Source organism: Rhinoderma darwinii, unplaced genomic scaffold, assembly GCF_050947455.1.
Source record: "Rhinoderma darwinii isolate aRhiDar2 unplaced genomic scaffold, aRhiDar2.hap1 Scaffold_3336, whole genome shotgun sequence".
Lineage (NCBI taxonomy): Eukaryota > Metazoa > Chordata > Amphibia > Anura > Rhinodermatidae > Rhinoderma > Rhinoderma darwinii.
Genome location: NW_027463405.1, coordinates 118,972 through 135,872, shown reverse-complemented (window position 1 = coordinate 135,872; position 16,901 = coordinate 118,972). Strand labels below are relative to the sequence as shown.

The 16,901-nt window shown below is 45.1% G+C and overlaps 1 long non-coding RNA gene across 2 annotated transcripts; it reads left to right on the top strand.

Annotated features, from left to right (window-relative positions):
• Positions 1–10,300: 10,300 nt before the first annotated feature.
• LOC142704471 (uncharacterized) lies at positions 10,301–16,456 on the top strand. Of its 2 annotated transcripts, XR_012867920.1 has the most exons (4): positions 10,301–12,055; positions 12,193–12,377; positions 13,462–13,556; positions 15,949–16,456. It is a non-coding gene; the product is annotated as an uncharacterized LOC142704471 (long non-coding RNA). The 2 variants fall into 2 exon arrangements; XR_012867919.1 differs by having other exon boundaries at positions 12,193–13,556.
• Positions 16,457–16,901: the final 445 nt, after the last annotated feature.

The window sequence follows — 16,901 nt, the reverse complement described above, 5'->3', positions numbered from 1 at the left end:
GATGAGTGTAATATAGTGAGTGCAGATAGGTAGGTATATAATGGATGAGTGTAATATAGTGAGTGCAGATAGGTAGGTATATATTGGATGAGTGTAATATAGTGAGTGCAGATAGGTAGGTATATAATGGATGAGTGTAATATAGTGAGTGCAGATAGGTAGGTATATATTGGATGAGTGTATATAGTGAGTGCAGATAGGTAGGTATATATTGGATGAGTGTAATATAGTGAGTGCAGATAGGTAGGTATATAATGGATGAGTGTAATATAGTGAGTGCAGATAGGTAGGTATATATTGGATGAGTGTAATATAGTGAGTGCAGATAGGTAGGTATATAATGGATGAGTGTTATATAGTGAGTGCAGATAGGTAGGTATATAATGGATGAGTGTAATATAGTGAGTGCAGATAGGTAGGTATATAATGGATGAGTGTAATATAGTGAGTGCAGATAGGTAGGTATATAATGGATGAGTGTTATATAGTGAGTGCAGGTAGGAAGGTAGGTATATAATGGATGAGTGTAATATAGTGAGTGTGGGTTAGTAGGTGTATGTCACGTAGTGATGGAGGTATGTGGTGGTGGCCAGGAGCCAGAAGACGTCATGTAGAGGTAAGTATATGGCAGCCGCAGAGAGCCTTATGCCCCCTCTTTTTAGCCTTGTGGGGAAAGTGAAGACAACATTTCCAGAGGAGAGATGAAGCATGATCATTTTCCTCAGGTTCCCAAGATTTCTCCTCAGACCAAAGTTTTTCTAATTGACCAGGTACCGGAGCTTCCCTCTGGACCTCTTGTTGCCCAGAATCCCGTTGACTTCATACTCTCTATCAGGAGTAGAGGAAGCAGGAGAACGAGGAAACTTCTTGGAGAAGTGATTCCGGAACAGAGACTTGGGAAGAGGCACATGAAAACATTTGGGAGTTTTCAAAGGCTGTGGGAGTCGGAGCTTGTAGAAAACCAAGGATCCAATTTAAAACAGTGGGTCCTCAAACAAATGTACTTGGTGGATAACTAGACCTTGTCTCCTGGGTGGAATTGCGGAGGAACTCTATACTTCTTGTATGCATTTCCCTTCAATCGGCCTACTCCTTTACTTATAGACTCCTTGGCCTCCTGCCCTCTGTGCAAGAATTGAGTGAAACTGGCTGCTGGAACTTTGGACAGTGTTGGAACTGGCAGAGGGATTCTTGGATGCTGTCCATAAACCAAGGAAAAAGGTGTGGATTCCCAGGTGTAGTTATTATAAGCAAACTCTGCCCAGGGAAGGAGACTAGTCCAGTCATCTTGAAGTGCGGACACAAAATTGCTGAAAAAGTTTCCCAAAACCTGGTTGAACCATTCCAATTCTCCATTAGATTAATGGTGGTAGGCGGAAAGAAAATCCAACTTAACTTCAAACAACTTGCAGAGTGGCCTTTAGAACTTTGACGTAAATGTCACTCCTCTATCGAACACAATATGCTTAGGGAGTCATCGCAGACAAAAAATGTGTTTACTGAAGAGACTAGACAGACGTTTAGCAGAAGAAAGGCCGGTCAGAGGAATAAAGTGTGCCATCTTCGAAAAACAGTCAACTACGAACCAGATTACAGTACAACCAGAGCAACTTGGTAAGCCAAGTCCAACCTGCTTGATGAGGGTTTAGTCCATGTGCCGTTTGCAGATACAATACATTTTTGTGGTCGGTGTAGACAGTGATGGGATAATGAGCACCTTCTAGCAAACGTCTCCATTCTTCGAGAGCTAATTTTATGGCCAAGAGTTCCTGATCTCCAATGCCATCATTTTTCTGGGTAGGGGACAAGGCATTGGAGAAGAATCCACAGGAAAGCGTTTTTGCTTTATAATTTTTTTTTAAAAAGAACAGCACACACTCCTTACAGATGAGACCTGCTTCTCCAAGATGGAGGTTTTACTGTAGTCCGGTCCATGGAGAACTAAGGCAGAGGAGAAGGCCTAGACTAGACAATTTAAGTACTGCTGGATCTATTTGAATTCCTTGATCAGAGATATATCCTACAAAAGACAGTCTGGATCACTCAAAAAGCAATTTTTTTAAGCTTGGCATATAGATGATTCTCTGTAAGTCGGTGCAGAACAAGACTCTATTGCTTGCGATGAGTATAGTGGTCTGGGGAGAAAACAAAAATGTCATCCAAATATAACAAAACACAGCCGTATAACAGATCTTGCAAAATGTCGTTAACAAGTTCTTGAAAGACAGCCGGGGGATTTCTGAGACCAAAAGCCACAATTAGATATTCATGGTTTCCATCTCTAGTGTTAAACATGATTTTTCCCTCATTCCCTTCACAGATGTGAATCAAATTGTAAGTACCACGTAAGTCTAGCTTGGTGAAAATCTTAGCACCTTGCAGACAGTCAAAGAGCTTGGGAATGAACGTGGTTTTTTTTTTATCGTGATTTCATTAAGACCTCGGTAGTTAATACAGGGCCTGTTCATCCTTGATGCGGTCTGCCAGACCTTTCCAAAACATAGCGACAAGAGAATCAATGTTCCACTGTAAGGCCCCATGCACACGACCATGAGGTTTTTTCCAGTCGTGTGCATGGGGCCTTACTCTGTGGATAATGTGCAAAACTGGATGGCATATTGTCCTACTGGAGTAGTGACGAAGAAGCAGATGATGACTTTTTTAAAAGTCATGAAAAATTCTTGGGTAACAAACATGATGGGGTTGTCCTTTTCCGTAGAGGTGAAGCCCAGGCCTGCGCCTCACCAGACAGTAGAGACAAGATGTTGGCTACCTTAGCGTGGTCGGAAGCAAATTGCTGCGCTAAAAGCTGAAAACGGATTGTTCATTGATTTAATCCTCTACAAGGCCTGGAGTCGCCTTTGTTAGATGGAGGAGTTGTAGATGCAATCCAGGACTGAAGGCAGCAAATTGAGGAGGTGGCGATTGCGCCCCAGCAGCAGATAAAACACTTAAATGTGAAGAAACATTTTGTAATAACTGATACAATTGATACTAGCGGACACGTTGCCTGAAATGGTGTAGAAAGTTCTCTAGGATCTGGTTGACCCTCTCCACTTGGCCATTGAACTGTGGATGGTATGCAGAAGAAAGATCTAACTTGACTTCCAGCAGGCCACACAGAGCTCTCCAAAATCTTTAGGTGAACTGTACACCGTGGTCAGAAACAATATGATGGGAAAGAACATGCAGACTAAATATATGCCGTATAAAGAGACCGGCAAGATGAGGAGCAGAAGGCAAACAAGACAAAAGACCAAAATGTGCCATTTTGAATAAGCGATCTACCACCGGCCAGATGGTATTGCATTTGGATGAAAGGAGTAGATCCCTCACAATGTCCATCGCAATATGTTGCCACAGAGAATCAGGGACTGGAAGAGGTAGAAGAAGACCAGGTGGTCTGGACTTGGAGGTTTTGTTCTGGGAGCAGAAGGAACAGGAAGCCACATAGTCCTGAACATCCTGGACCATGGCTGGCTACCAAAATTGATGAGAAATGAGCTCTCTGGTTTTACGCACTCCTGCGTGACCGGCCAGTTTAGGGTTATGTCCCCAGGAAAGCACTGTCCTTCTTCTGGCTGAGGGAACAAAGGTTTTACGATGATGGATATCCTTCAGTAGGACGGGAGCCACCAGAATGATGCGAGAAGGATCGATTATAATATGTTTCACTTGATCAGAGTCATCAAATCACCGAGACAGATTCGGATATTACATCGCTGAAAGGTTTGGCCTCAGCTTACTTGTCCTTAAACACCCACAGCTCATTTCTCAAATTGAAATACATGTCTCAGTGGGAGACGGATATGGGTCGGGAGTTCTCGGAGGAGGACTGGAGGGCTGCTTTACATCACTCACATAGGATATCCAAATGTGTCAATCATATAGAAGCCGTTAGGAAAATTCAGTTTCGTTGGTACCTCACACCTGTTACAACATATGCAAGCCAGGGCTTCTCCTTTGTGTTGGAGGGAATGTGGAGCAAGGGGCACATTATTTCATCTATGGTGGACATGTAAATCAGTCTACCCATTCTGGAAGCGTATCTTCCGCTACATATCAGAATTAATGGGAGCAGAACTTTTACCTTCCCCTGCATTGGCTTTAACTGATATGCAGATGGATGAGATCCCTTTAGAATATAGGTGGCCAATAAGCCATATTCTTATCGCTTCCAGATTCCATATAGCCAAGAGATGGAAAACAGCTGAGGCTCTGAATCTCTCGGAGGTGCTAAACAGGGTTTATCTTCACTTCTATTACGTATTGCACTTTGCTACATCTAAAGGTTATAGGCAGAAGTGTTTGTCTCAATGGGCCCCTTGGACGGAGTTACCCCATGTTCAACTTCTGCTCCGCAAGAACTCTGTCACTCTGTGAATGTATCTGTGCTAACTTATACATGGTTTTCGTATCCTGCATCATCCTGTTCCTTTTTGACATCTCATATGTATAATTGCTTGTATTTATCACCACCACTCTTTGTATGTCTGTTTTTATGTTTGTTTGTCTGTTAATATGTCAGTATGTCAACGTCCGAGGCACGTTTCTGATATCTAAAGGTGCAAGCTTTTTCTGTGTTCTGTATACAACACTGTGAGACTGTATCATTGGGATGTTGTATACTTTTGTATTGTACTTTGGAAAAATAAAAACCAAGTTAATTTCAATTCACCGAGACAGAGCGTCAGCCTTAGTATTCCTTTCGGCAGGACGGAAATGTAACAGAATTTCAAATCAGGCAAAGAAGAGCGCCCACCTGGCCTGGCGCGGATTCAACCGCTGAGCGGTCTGTAGATAGACCAAATATTCGTGGTCTGAAAATAATTACAGGATGCATGACCCCTTCTAGCAGATGTTTCCACTCTTCCAATGCCAATTCAATGGCCAGAAGCTCCTGATCTCTAAGAGCAATTCTTCTCGGCAGGAGAAAATAACTAGGAGAAGAAGCCGCAGGTGACAGTCTTGCCGGTAAGACCTTTTTGCGTCAGGTCTGCACCTGCATCGATAGTAGAGGCATCCACCTCAAAGAAGAATTGCTTGGAGATGTCCGGATGCTGCAATATAGGGGCGGCAGAGATAGACTGAGTTGAAGAAATGCCAATTTGGTCTCTTGGGTCTCATTTTTGGCATTCACTCCTTTCTTTGTAAGAGCTGAAATAGGCGCCAGTAATGAAGAGTAGTGGGGAATAAACTGCCGGTAGAAATGTGCAAATCCCAGAAAGCGTTGAATTGCACAGAGACCCTGAGAACAAAGCCAGTTCAACACAGCAGATGTTTTGTTGGTGTCCATCTTCAATCCCTGGTCAGAGACTATATAATCTAGAAAGGGAAGGGAGGATTTTTGGAAGACCCACTTCTCCAACTTTGCACAGAGCTTATTCTCCAGCAACCGTTGAAAGACCTGTCGAACACGTTTCCAATGTGTAGTCAAAGCGGGTGAGAAAATCTTGATGTCGTCTAGATACATCACCACATTGACATATAACGGATCCCGGTGGATGTCGTTAACTTGCTTATCATTGCTTTGCATCAAAAGAGCCTTACAGGCAAAGACATTGCTGCTTGTAAGATTACCCCAAAATGAACCATTTATCGGATCATCCAGTACTTCAAGGAGAGAGGTTCATTTGCTATGAAGAAGGCTTCAGGGTGTCCATGAAATTCCAGCAAGTACCAGGACCTTCTCCTAAAGAGGATTCAGCTATGGGATCGGTTCAACAGCAGTGCAGCGCTTCCTCAGACATCTGTCAGTGCATCTGCATGCACAGTGAGGTGAAGGCTTTTGGAGGTTGGACTGGTGTCAAGAAGAGCTGCAAAGAAGCCACTTCTCTCCAAGAAAAACATCAAGGACAGACTGACATCCTGTTTTAAGTATATTGATTGGACTGCAGAGGACTGGGGTAAAGTTATTGTAACGCTGGCGGCAGGTCCCTCTCCTGCCAGTGGTCTCCGTCGCTGGATCCTGTACCTTGCTTGACAGCCTCCTCCACCACGAGGTCGCTAACGTCCACTGATGTCTCCTGCTCACGGCAGCCGGATCCCAAGTGCGCGCTGGCCCAGGCCGTTTCTTAAAGGGCCAGCATGTAAGTATATAATGGATGAGTTTAATATAGTGAGTGCAGGTAGGTATATAATGGATGAGTGTAATATAGTGAGTGCAGGTATGTATATAATGGATGAGTGTAATATAAAGAGTGCAGGTAGGTATATAATGGATGAGTGTAATATAGTGAGTGCAGGTAGGTATATAATGGATGAGTGTAATATAATGAGTGCAGGTAGGTATATAATATATGAGTGTAATATAATGAGTGCAGGTAGGTATATAATGGATGAGTGTAATTTAATGAGTGCAGGTAGGTATATAATGGATGAGTGTAATATAGTGAGTGCAGGTAGGTATATAATGGATGAGTGTAATATAATGAGTGCAGGTAGGTATATAATGGATGAGTGTAATATAATGAGTGCAGGTAGGTATATAATGTATGAGTGTAATATAATGAGTACAGGTAGGTATATAATGTATGAGTGTAATGTAGTGAGTGCAGGTAGGTATATAATGGATGAGTGTAATATAATGAGTGCAGGTAGGTAGGTATGTCAGTAATACACTGCAGAATTAAGGCGGGATTCACACGACAGGGTTTCCCGGCCGGGTGCCGGCCGTTCATAAATCGGCCGGCACCCGGCTGCATTAGGAATAATAGACCCCTAATGGGGCTATTCACACGACCGATTTTTTGACGGGCCAGGAAAACCGGCCGTCAAAAAATGGGACATGCCCTATATTCGGCCGGGTACCCGGCCGCCCGGGTCCCATAGAAGTCTATGGGGCCGGCTAATACACGGCCATCACCGGAATGTGTCCCGAGTGATGGCCGGGTCAACCGTCACTCGCGCACTCTCTCCTCCTCACAGTGCAGAGTGCATGTGAGGAGGAGGAGTTGATGCCATTCGGACGAATGGCTACGCTGGTGATACTGTGTGGCAGGGTCGGGGTGTACAGCAGGTGGAAGGGAGCGCTGCGCTGGCTCCCTTCCCCTGCTTGTTACGGTTCCCGACCGCTGGCTGTGTTTTTACGACCGCGGCCATAGACTTTTTACGGCTCGGGTTTTAACTTGCTGCCCGCGCGATCGGGCAGCTGAATGTCGGGTCTCCGGCTGTCCGTGACTGCCGGGGACCCTGAGGAGAGGATAGAAGCAGCTTTCACTGCTTCTGTCTTCTACGATGTCTTTTTACACAACGCTCAATGAACGCTGTGTATAGAAATAGAGACAGCAGCGGTGCTGTCTCTATTCCTCCCGGTGATCATGTGACTGGTCACATGATCGCCGGGTGCCGTTAGTGACAGACTGCTGCTGGGTCTTACTAGACCTAGCACAATCCTATTAGTGACAATCGTCACTGTGAGAGGGCTGATTTCCCCTGTAACTGGGGCTGCTGTGCAGCTCCAGTTACAGGGAAAAACATGGTGTAAAAGAAAGAAAAAAAATATTAAAAGTTCCAAAAAGGTCTTTTTTGACCTTTGAGGGACAGAACATAATAATAAAAAAATAAGTAAAGTGCAAAAAATTAATCCGATTAAAAAACGGTCAGGGAAAAAACCGGATGCAAATCGGGTCCAAATCGGCCGGTAAAAACAGCAACACGGCCCGGAACGGAATCGGAACGGATGCAAACCGGCCGGGAAAATCAGCCAAAAACGGCCGATTTTCCCGGCCGACACTCGGACCCTGTCGTGTGAATGAGGCCTAAGGCGGGATTCACACGACCGGGTCGCGCCCGAGCACGAGTGCCGGCCGGTAAAATCGGCCATTCTGCCCGGCCGGTTTGCATAAAGTTTTGCATCCGGGCCGGGCAGATCTGGACAGTAACATCAGCGGCAACTCCTGAAGGGGAATCCCCATGTGTTCGGGGATTCCGCTTCAGGAGTTTCCCCTGATGTCACTGCCCAGATATGGACAGAGACATCAAGCGCTCTGTCCAGGAGCGGAATCCCCGAAAACACGGGGATTCCGCTCCTTCAAGGAGCTAAAGTGCGGCTAGCACATAGCAGAGCGGGGAGATACCTCCCTGCTCTGCGATAGTGGCGTCGCTGCAGTAGTAGCAGCCGCAACAGCTGCTAGCGGCGCCATCGAAGGTGTCGCCGGGCCAGGGTGCTTTTAAAACAAGCAGGGGAAGGGAGCCAGCGCAGCGCTCCCTTCCACCTGCTGTACACCCCGGCCCTGCAACACAGTGTACAGCGATGCCATTCGTCAGAATGGCATCAACTCCTCCTCCTCACATGCACTCTGCGCTGTGAGGAGGAGGAGATAGAGCGCAAGCGCCGGAAAACCCGGCCATCACTCGGGACACATCCCGGTGATGGCCGGGTATTACCCGGCCCCATAGACTTCTATGGGAGCCGGGCGGCCGGGTACCCGGCCGAAGATAGAGCATGTCCTATTTTTTGACGGCCGGTTTCCCCGGCCGTCAAAAAATCGGTCGTGTGAATAGCCCCATTAGGGGTCTATTATTCCTAATGCAGCCGGGTGCCGGCCGATTTATGAACGGCCGGCACCCGGCCGGGAAACCCTGTCGTGGGAATGAGGCCTAACGCAGCATGTGATTACGATTTTTATAAATATTATTCACTTGTATTAAATAGATTTCTACTACATGTAAACATAAAGGTTTTCTATATTTTCTTTGCTATCTTTTCTCTACCCCACATGGCCACTCTATGGTGATGCAGGTGGTGGCGCTATTTCACTGTTTACCTCCGGCAGCAGAAAGGCGAGGTGCAGCCCTGCCACACAACAACAATCCTGGTTCCGCAGTAGAATTTTCTGTTTTTTTGGTGTAAACTTTTTGCATAGATTTTCATTGTAGGATCTGTACAAAGTGGAGCTGCCAGGAGATCGGAGACTTGATGAGATGGACGCATGCAGCTCCCGTCAGGTACATACTGGTTAGGTGAGTAGTCCCACCTCATAATATCCATGAAATATGGAAATAAATAGGTTTTGGACAAATATCAAACTATCACTGCCAGGCAAAAAACTTTAAAACAGAATTTTTAATAAATATTAACTGTAAAAAAAATAATCAAATACCAATTTAATTTTACTACAAAACACATAGCACCTCGATCAGTGGTACAAGCATCTTTGGGGTACTCCAGCGGGTAGAGTTCATAGAACAGGGTATAATACTAGTAATACCAGTTCAGTATCAGGGCATAATAAATGAGTAGTCCCACCTCCCTTTTCTCATCCATATTAGGCTCTGTTCACATCTGCGTTGGGGTCCCGTTCTGACGTTCCGTCGGAGGTTTCCGTTAGAACGGGACCCTGAGCAGACACCGACGAAAACCAGGGGTTTCCGTTTCCATCACCATTGATTTCAATGGTGACGGAGCCGGTGCCCGTGGTTTCCGTTTGTCTCTTTTGTGCTCCGGACCCTTCGTTTTGCCGGAAGCAATAGCTTAGTCGACTACTGAAATCAATGGTGATGGAAACGGAAACCCCTGGTTTCCGTCGGTGTCAGTTTGTGTCTGCTCAGGGTCCTGTTCTGACGGAAACCTCTGACGGGAACGTCAGAACGGGACCCCAATGCAGATGTGAACAGAGCCTTAGGGCATGACCAGACGTGGCGGAATTGCTCTGCAATTCCGCTGCGGATAGTCCGCAGCGGAAATCCGCAGCGTACACGTTTCTCCATTGCTTTCCACAGCTTTTTAGTTGGGTTCGTTTACACGTTGCGGACAATTCTGCGGAGCATAGGCTGCGGTGCGGAATTTGGTGTCCGCAGCATACACTGGCTGTTGCGGACGTGTAGCGGACTTGTTGCGGACTCATTGCGGAATTTCTCCATTGACTTCAATGGAGAGTGAAAATTCCGCAATGAAGTCCGCAGATGTTATGTGTGCTGCGGAGCGTACTGGTTTTACTAACATGATAGTTCTTCATTCTGGCTGGACCTATGTATCTCTAGATCTACAGCCAGACTGAGGAAGTCAATGGGGCTCCTGTAATTACGGGTGATTACGTGTGTGCACCCGTAATTACAGGAGCGTTAATAGGCGATGTCAGTAAATAGTCACTGTCCAGGGTGCTGAAAGAGTTAAACGATTGGCAGTAACTGTTTCAGCACCCTGGACAGTGACATCCGATCACAATATACATCAGCCTGTAAAAAAAATAGAAGTTCATACTTACCCATAACTCCCTGCTTCTTCCTCCAGTCCGGCCTCGCGGGATTACGTTTCAGTCCAAGTGACGGCTGCAGCCAATCACAGGCCAATCACAGGCTGCAGCGGTCACATGAACTGCCGCGTCATACAGGGAGGTCGGGCTGGATGTCGAAAGAGGGACGCGTCACCAAGACAACGGCCGGGTAAGTATGAATTTCTTTTTCTTTTACTAGGGAAAGGGCTGTCCCTTCTCTCTATCCTGCACTGATAGAGAGAAGGGAAGCCCTTTCCCCCTCAATACGCAACGGCCAGTCCGCATAAATTTAATGCCCATTTTAGGCAAAGCCGCGACAGAATCTGCAACGCAGATTATGTGCGGCATTGATGCGGACAGTGTATGCAGAACTCCGCCACGTCTGGTCATGCCCTTAGACTGTCACACAGAAACCTCTGCATGTTCTTTATATCCACAATTTCTAGTTATAATCCCTCCTCATCGGGCTGCAGCGGCCAAACCGCAGGAGAAGTGGGGGTGTGAACATAATCTTAGGCAGCCTTGGCTGGAATTACAGCTGTGATTGGATAGAGTAGGTCACATGTGGACACGAAGTCCCTGTTTACACACCAAGTTTTTTGCAGGTGGAAAAATCTGCCTCAAAATTCCTTCTGCCGCTTTGTTTACGCATTTTTCGACCACGGCCATTGAGCACCGCATGCAAAAATGCTGCGAAAACCATTTTCTTTGCCTCCCATTGATGGCAATGGGAGGTCAGAGACGGAAACGCTTGAAGAAAGGGCTTGACGCTGCTTTTTCCTGTGAGTGTTTTTTTCTCGTGGGAAAAACGCCTCTGCATCCCATTGAAATCAATAAGATTAGTTTTCGGACGTTTTTTGGTGCGGTTTTCGATGCGTTTTCCACTTAAAAAAACGCTCCAAAAAAACTCTGTGTGAACTAGGCCTAATATTTCTCCATATATTACATGTGGCTTTTGCAGCATATTTGGCTGTGCATCCTTTGCATTACAATCTACTGCAGATTGTTACTGCTGCAAGTTTATGCAGTTTTCTAGAACCCTATTCACATTCATACTTTATGTGTCAATTTGACCATGGAAATCTGCAATAAATATGTAACATGTGAACATAGACTTAGGGGCTACACATGATGTTTCAGGCTACATTTACACACTGCAACCAGGTTACATCACACTTGTCTTCTCTCCCAGATTGTCCTGGAGACTTCCAAACTAGGGAAGATCTTACATGATGTAGCTGCATAAAGGAAGGCACTCTGCTGGGACTATTTGTGAGGGGGAACTCTGCTTGTAGTGGTTATTGGGGGCAGTCTGCTGGCACTAATTATTGGAGGCACTTTGCTGGCAATATGGTTTATTGAGGGGTCTCTGCTGGTAGTGTTGTTTATGAGGGGGCAGTATACTGGCACTGTTTAAGGGACAATACTCTGCTGGCACTGTATGGGGGCACTCTGCTTACTCTAATGATGGGGTCGCTCGCTGATAACTGAGGCTTCTTAGCTGTCCTTATCGGTGGGGTTTACATAGGAAAGAAATTCTCAAACCACATCTCAAATCTCCCTGTAGTTGATTCTAAAAACAGACAAGTATGGCTCAGAAAAACGGCTGCAAACAAATAACCATTGATGTGAATGGAAATGAACAAAATCTTTTTTGCTTTCTGCGATTATTATTTACATGTTTTATAAGACATGTTACATCTCGTGTTATACACAGCAGGAGGCAACAGCACACGTCTTATCACACAGGAAGAGGAAATACATCAGAAAGGGAAACGGGAAGAGGAAGAGCAGCCATGTCATACAGGAAATACAGGGAAGTGACATCATCACAGGAGGTAACGTATATCCTGTGTGCGGGGACCCCAGAAATATGATGACACTGACGTATCAGGGCTGATACATAGTAATGTTATGTTAATGTTATGTTATTATATCATTACGTGTGTGTTTAGGCTGTGCTTATATATGTTAGTAGGTCGGACCAGAAGGATCGCGTGTTCTGTATACAAGCTCCAGATAAGAAGAACATGGATCAGCACAACAACACCAGCGCTCCTGGGACTGCGCTCCAACCACACAGCATTTCATCCGGAGAATCGACTGTTCCGTAGTCCAAAACGTCACTTCTCGGGTTCTATTCCTACAATGGAGGAAAAAGTCAGTTACATATTTTCAGTAATTATTGTTACAATATCTCCATTAAGGAAATCTCATGTATGGAATATTTTTTTGTATCACCTTAACTTCTGGTTACACCTGAAATGCCCTATAAGGGTATTTAGATATCATAGAGGGGGGTATCACGCTGGAGACCCTCTCTATGACCCAAATGGAAGCTCTGCGCCACCTCTGTCCAGAGGCTGTGTGTGGTATTGCAGCTTTTCTGTATTGAAATGTATAGGGCTAAGCTGTCCACACACCGCACATCACCTGTGGACAGGTGTGGCTCTGTTTTTGGAAGATATCAGCTCTATTTTTCTAATTATGTACAACCCCTTTAATGAAATAATCTCTTTAGAGGGTTTTCTCCATCTCAGACGTTTATGTGATATCCACCTATGCGCATGCACGCAGCTCTCTCCGTTCTGTACTATGGGAGTTACGCAAATAGTTCAACAGCGCTCAGCTGTTTCCGAAACTTCCATAGAACAGAATAGAGAGAGGGACGTGCGAGGCCTTTCCGAAGTCATTCTCCACCTGGAATCAGCAGCCATTAGACGGGACAGGGATCTGGGAACAAAGCAGGACAGGGTCAGGGAGAGACCTCCGTTTTCCACATAGGTGTGAGTCCCAGAGAAATAGTAAGATGGGAGTACCCCTTTAAATAAAACTTCTTAGTGATGATCCATTTTCTTAAGGTGTTTAATTAAACTATGGACAGTGAGGTCGAAGAACCCGCACCCAAAATATCTATACTGGAGTGACATGCCTGTTACTAACGCTGTATACAAGCTCCCCCCGTATAACAGACAGGACCCTCACTGAGACTTTGTAGGGGCTCCTAGAGACAAATATATATTGATGTACAGACATTTTCCCCTCCGTTATTGTGCAGCACGACCTCCCCACATATAACAGGCAGGACCCTCACTGACCCCCTGGACAGACACATAGGCCTGAATATATTTATATCTTTATATTTTCCATTATTCACCTGCAGGAAATGTTATTTTTAGAAATGGGGAGAAATACTTGGAATTGTGTTTTTTTAGTTTCTGATGTTATTTTTGTTACTTCTCAGGTATAAGGAGAAAAGTAACCGGCACATACAAGATGAGACGTGGATGAAGATGTGCGGATGATTGTACCCCACCGGGAAAGAGCGGGCTGTCACTGGTATTACCATGGGGCAGATTTACTAAGGCCTCATGCACACGACCATAGTGAGGTGCATTGACCGTGACTTACGGCTCGTACGTCCGCGGAGTGTCACCCACGGCCACCCTCAAATCGCGGGCCGTGCATATGACCGCGTGCATTATTTTCTATGAGCCTGTACCGCAAAACACGACCATAATAAGACATGTCCGTTGTTTTTGCGGTCCAGGTTCCTGGGCAATGCATGGACCGTGGAAACCAAGGTCGTATGCATGGGCCCATTGAAATGAATGGGGTCGCAATTCACCTGCAGATTTGCGGGTGAATTGCGGCCGCAAAAATAAGTTAGTGTGCATGGGGCCTAAAACTATCTGAGTTTTACACAGTGTAAACTGATACAAGGAAGTCAGAAATTGCGCCAAATTTATCACAGTGGTGCACGATGTATGATAGATTTTGCTAGACATGTTAGACACTTTTCTCTTCCTTATACCACCTCTTGGTTGGCTTAGTTTAAGACACGCCCCTTTATTCTAGGCCACGCCCCTTGTCAAGCACGCCGCAAAATGTGTCTAAAACAATTAATAAATATGGCGCACAACATGTACGCCATAATTCTGGCTCAATTTGAATAGTAAATCTGTCCTACTATAAATGTAATATAAATTTGGGGTTAGTATTCAGGGCATATTCCCTATTTAAAGAATTGATAAGAGTCGGGAATCCTTCAGCTTAGTCCATTCTCTCTACTATCAGTCAGTACAGGGAGTAGTAGTACATATAAAACATTACATTGTCACCATGTCAGGTTTATTCTGCCTGCACTGACAGCACAAAGTCTTCATGGTGACTGCAGGACTGGAAGTCAAGGACCACCTCTATGATGTCCGCGGGACCTAATAGGGATATGGCTCTTTTTCCATTTATTTGTTGTTGTACTGTAATGAGAATATTATTTACATGCAGTATTTATTGCTAGGGGTATTTTTTTTTCTGAAAATTCTATAAAGAGCAAGTGGCGTAGGATTGGTTCAGACTGGTGACATCAAGACACAAATGTGACCTCAAGAATTCGTCAATGAGCTGATAATCCCGGTGCCAATTCTGGCTGCAAGTAATATATAAAGGGGCACACCTACCTCAAGTACTGGCACAGTATAAGGTCATCAGGGTGACTGCAGGACTGGAATTAACGCTCTTTTATGAAAAGGGTGTTTTGCAATGTTCAGCACATGGCAGCTTTGTGTATATAGTAGTATATAGACCCTACTGCACTGATTCTTCATACTATACCCTAATAGAGCATAGTTGACAATATTTGGAATTTCTTTCTAGGGACACTTCGGTTTCAGATGGATTGAGACAGGACTTGACAGGGCCTACCTTTGACAGAACGTGGTTCATTGGGCATGGCTTGTCATGGGGCAGGGTTAGTGAGAATACACTTTGTGTACCAGATATTCCCTGTATTCTGTCCTCACTATAAAAACATTGCAGTAAGGACAGTATAGAGGGAGGGTATCGCCTGCAGAAGTGATCTAAGTAAGTATGGCACGTGACCACTGTGGCCAGTGATTGACTAGTTCGATCATGTGCCGATACGGGACATCACTGGTCCAGCCCATGTAAACAGGCCGGCAGGGGATTGTGAACCGCCGGCACTGGAGCCGCAGAGAATGAGAAGGTGGGTATTTGCTAAATGGTGCAATTTTCAGTTTGAATTACAATTTTTATAAAGCCTGGAAAACCCCTTTAATACCAAACCCTAAAATGTATTCAGACCCCCGGACAAATCCCCTTTATGTACTTCCCGCTCCTTCAGCAGCTCTGGGTCCCATTCGGCTCCGGACCCCACCTCTGCTGGCTGAGCCAGGAGCTGTTAGTGATATTTGCCTTTACATATTGGAGTAATCCAATAGATAACAGCCAATTTTTTAAATAAAATCCTGCGATGTAGTTTGGGTGGGCACTGCGCCTTTGATTGCATGACACATTTTTCTTGGAGTTCCCCTTTAAAAATTGGTAAGCGGCGGGTAACACAAATACTTCACACGTGGACAGTAAAGTAAAACCCATTTTATTTTGACTGTGTTTCTGGACCGGACTGGTCCGGGACTAAACTTGACTGGTCCCTTCGTCAGGTTAAGATCAGATAAAGGGACAAGTCGTGCCAGAAACGCGTATTTAAATAAAATTCTACCATCGCTTGGCGCCCTATCTGTCCCCGTTTTGAAACCTTTGTGTTAACCGCATCTTAGTTGAGCAGATTTACTTGTGAATTTTGTATCTTAGTTGAACATAGAACGCACTATCTACCTACCTGGCAGACAAAGGGTCTTGGTGTGGGTCACGGGGAATATCTTCAAGAGAGCAACTCTTCACTAGGACATTTTATTTATTCTTGTTTCAGAACTGAAGGGAATGTACCGTACAACATCAGCAGGAGGAAGCCCTGGTGTCGAGAACGTCAGCCATGGAAAGGGATGTGCCAGATCAAGGTCTCTATGCTAAAGAGGCAGCAGATATGAACCACTAATGTCCATCTAAGAATGCCGGAACGTCATCCGTCCACACCTCCTCCTTCCCATCCCCCACTGTCCAGAAGGGGTTTTTAAGATCCATCCAATTAAAAGACAACTGTCCAGAAGTCTTTGAAAATGAAGCCTTGTCCATGATTCGCAGGGCTGCGGAGAAGTACAATGGTTTTGGGTGTTTAATGGCAAGTCTCTTCAGATGCCCGGCAATGGACTTCCTCCCCTCGTCCTGTTTGGTAGGGTCTCTGCACTCCCTTTCCTGTAGAACAGCTGCCTCTACAGATTCCCAAGGCCATCCATATTTTTTTCCTGTCTGGCTGATAGCAACACATGTCAATAAAAACATACCTCAATGTATTTATTGTATTTCTAATAAAAATGGATAGACAAATACATAAAAAGAATTTGTTTTAATTCCAAAGAACTTTCATAAAATCTATATTATACCTGTGTAATCAATTGTGGACATGGTCACTGATTCATTGAAGTCCAGCAAAGAAATCCCCCAGCCTGAGACATACTGTACTCCGTGTCAGAAGAACAAGAAGCTACAAAAAGAGAGACAACTGCATCCAGTCGATGTTCTTATCAACAAAGAGGTTTAAAAGGTGAGAAGACTAATTGACTTTTTTTTTCAAGGTATTACTCTAGGGAGCGCTCCTGTTATCATCTTTGTCTCACACTGTATTTTCCTAAGGTACTGTATACATTTCACTCATTAATGCCGACCTAGCCAAGTGAGCACACAACAAAGTAAGCCTGCGCACCCAAATAGAGTACCAACCATCTACACATCATTCCAATAAAGGAGTTTTGCCTTTGCACAGCG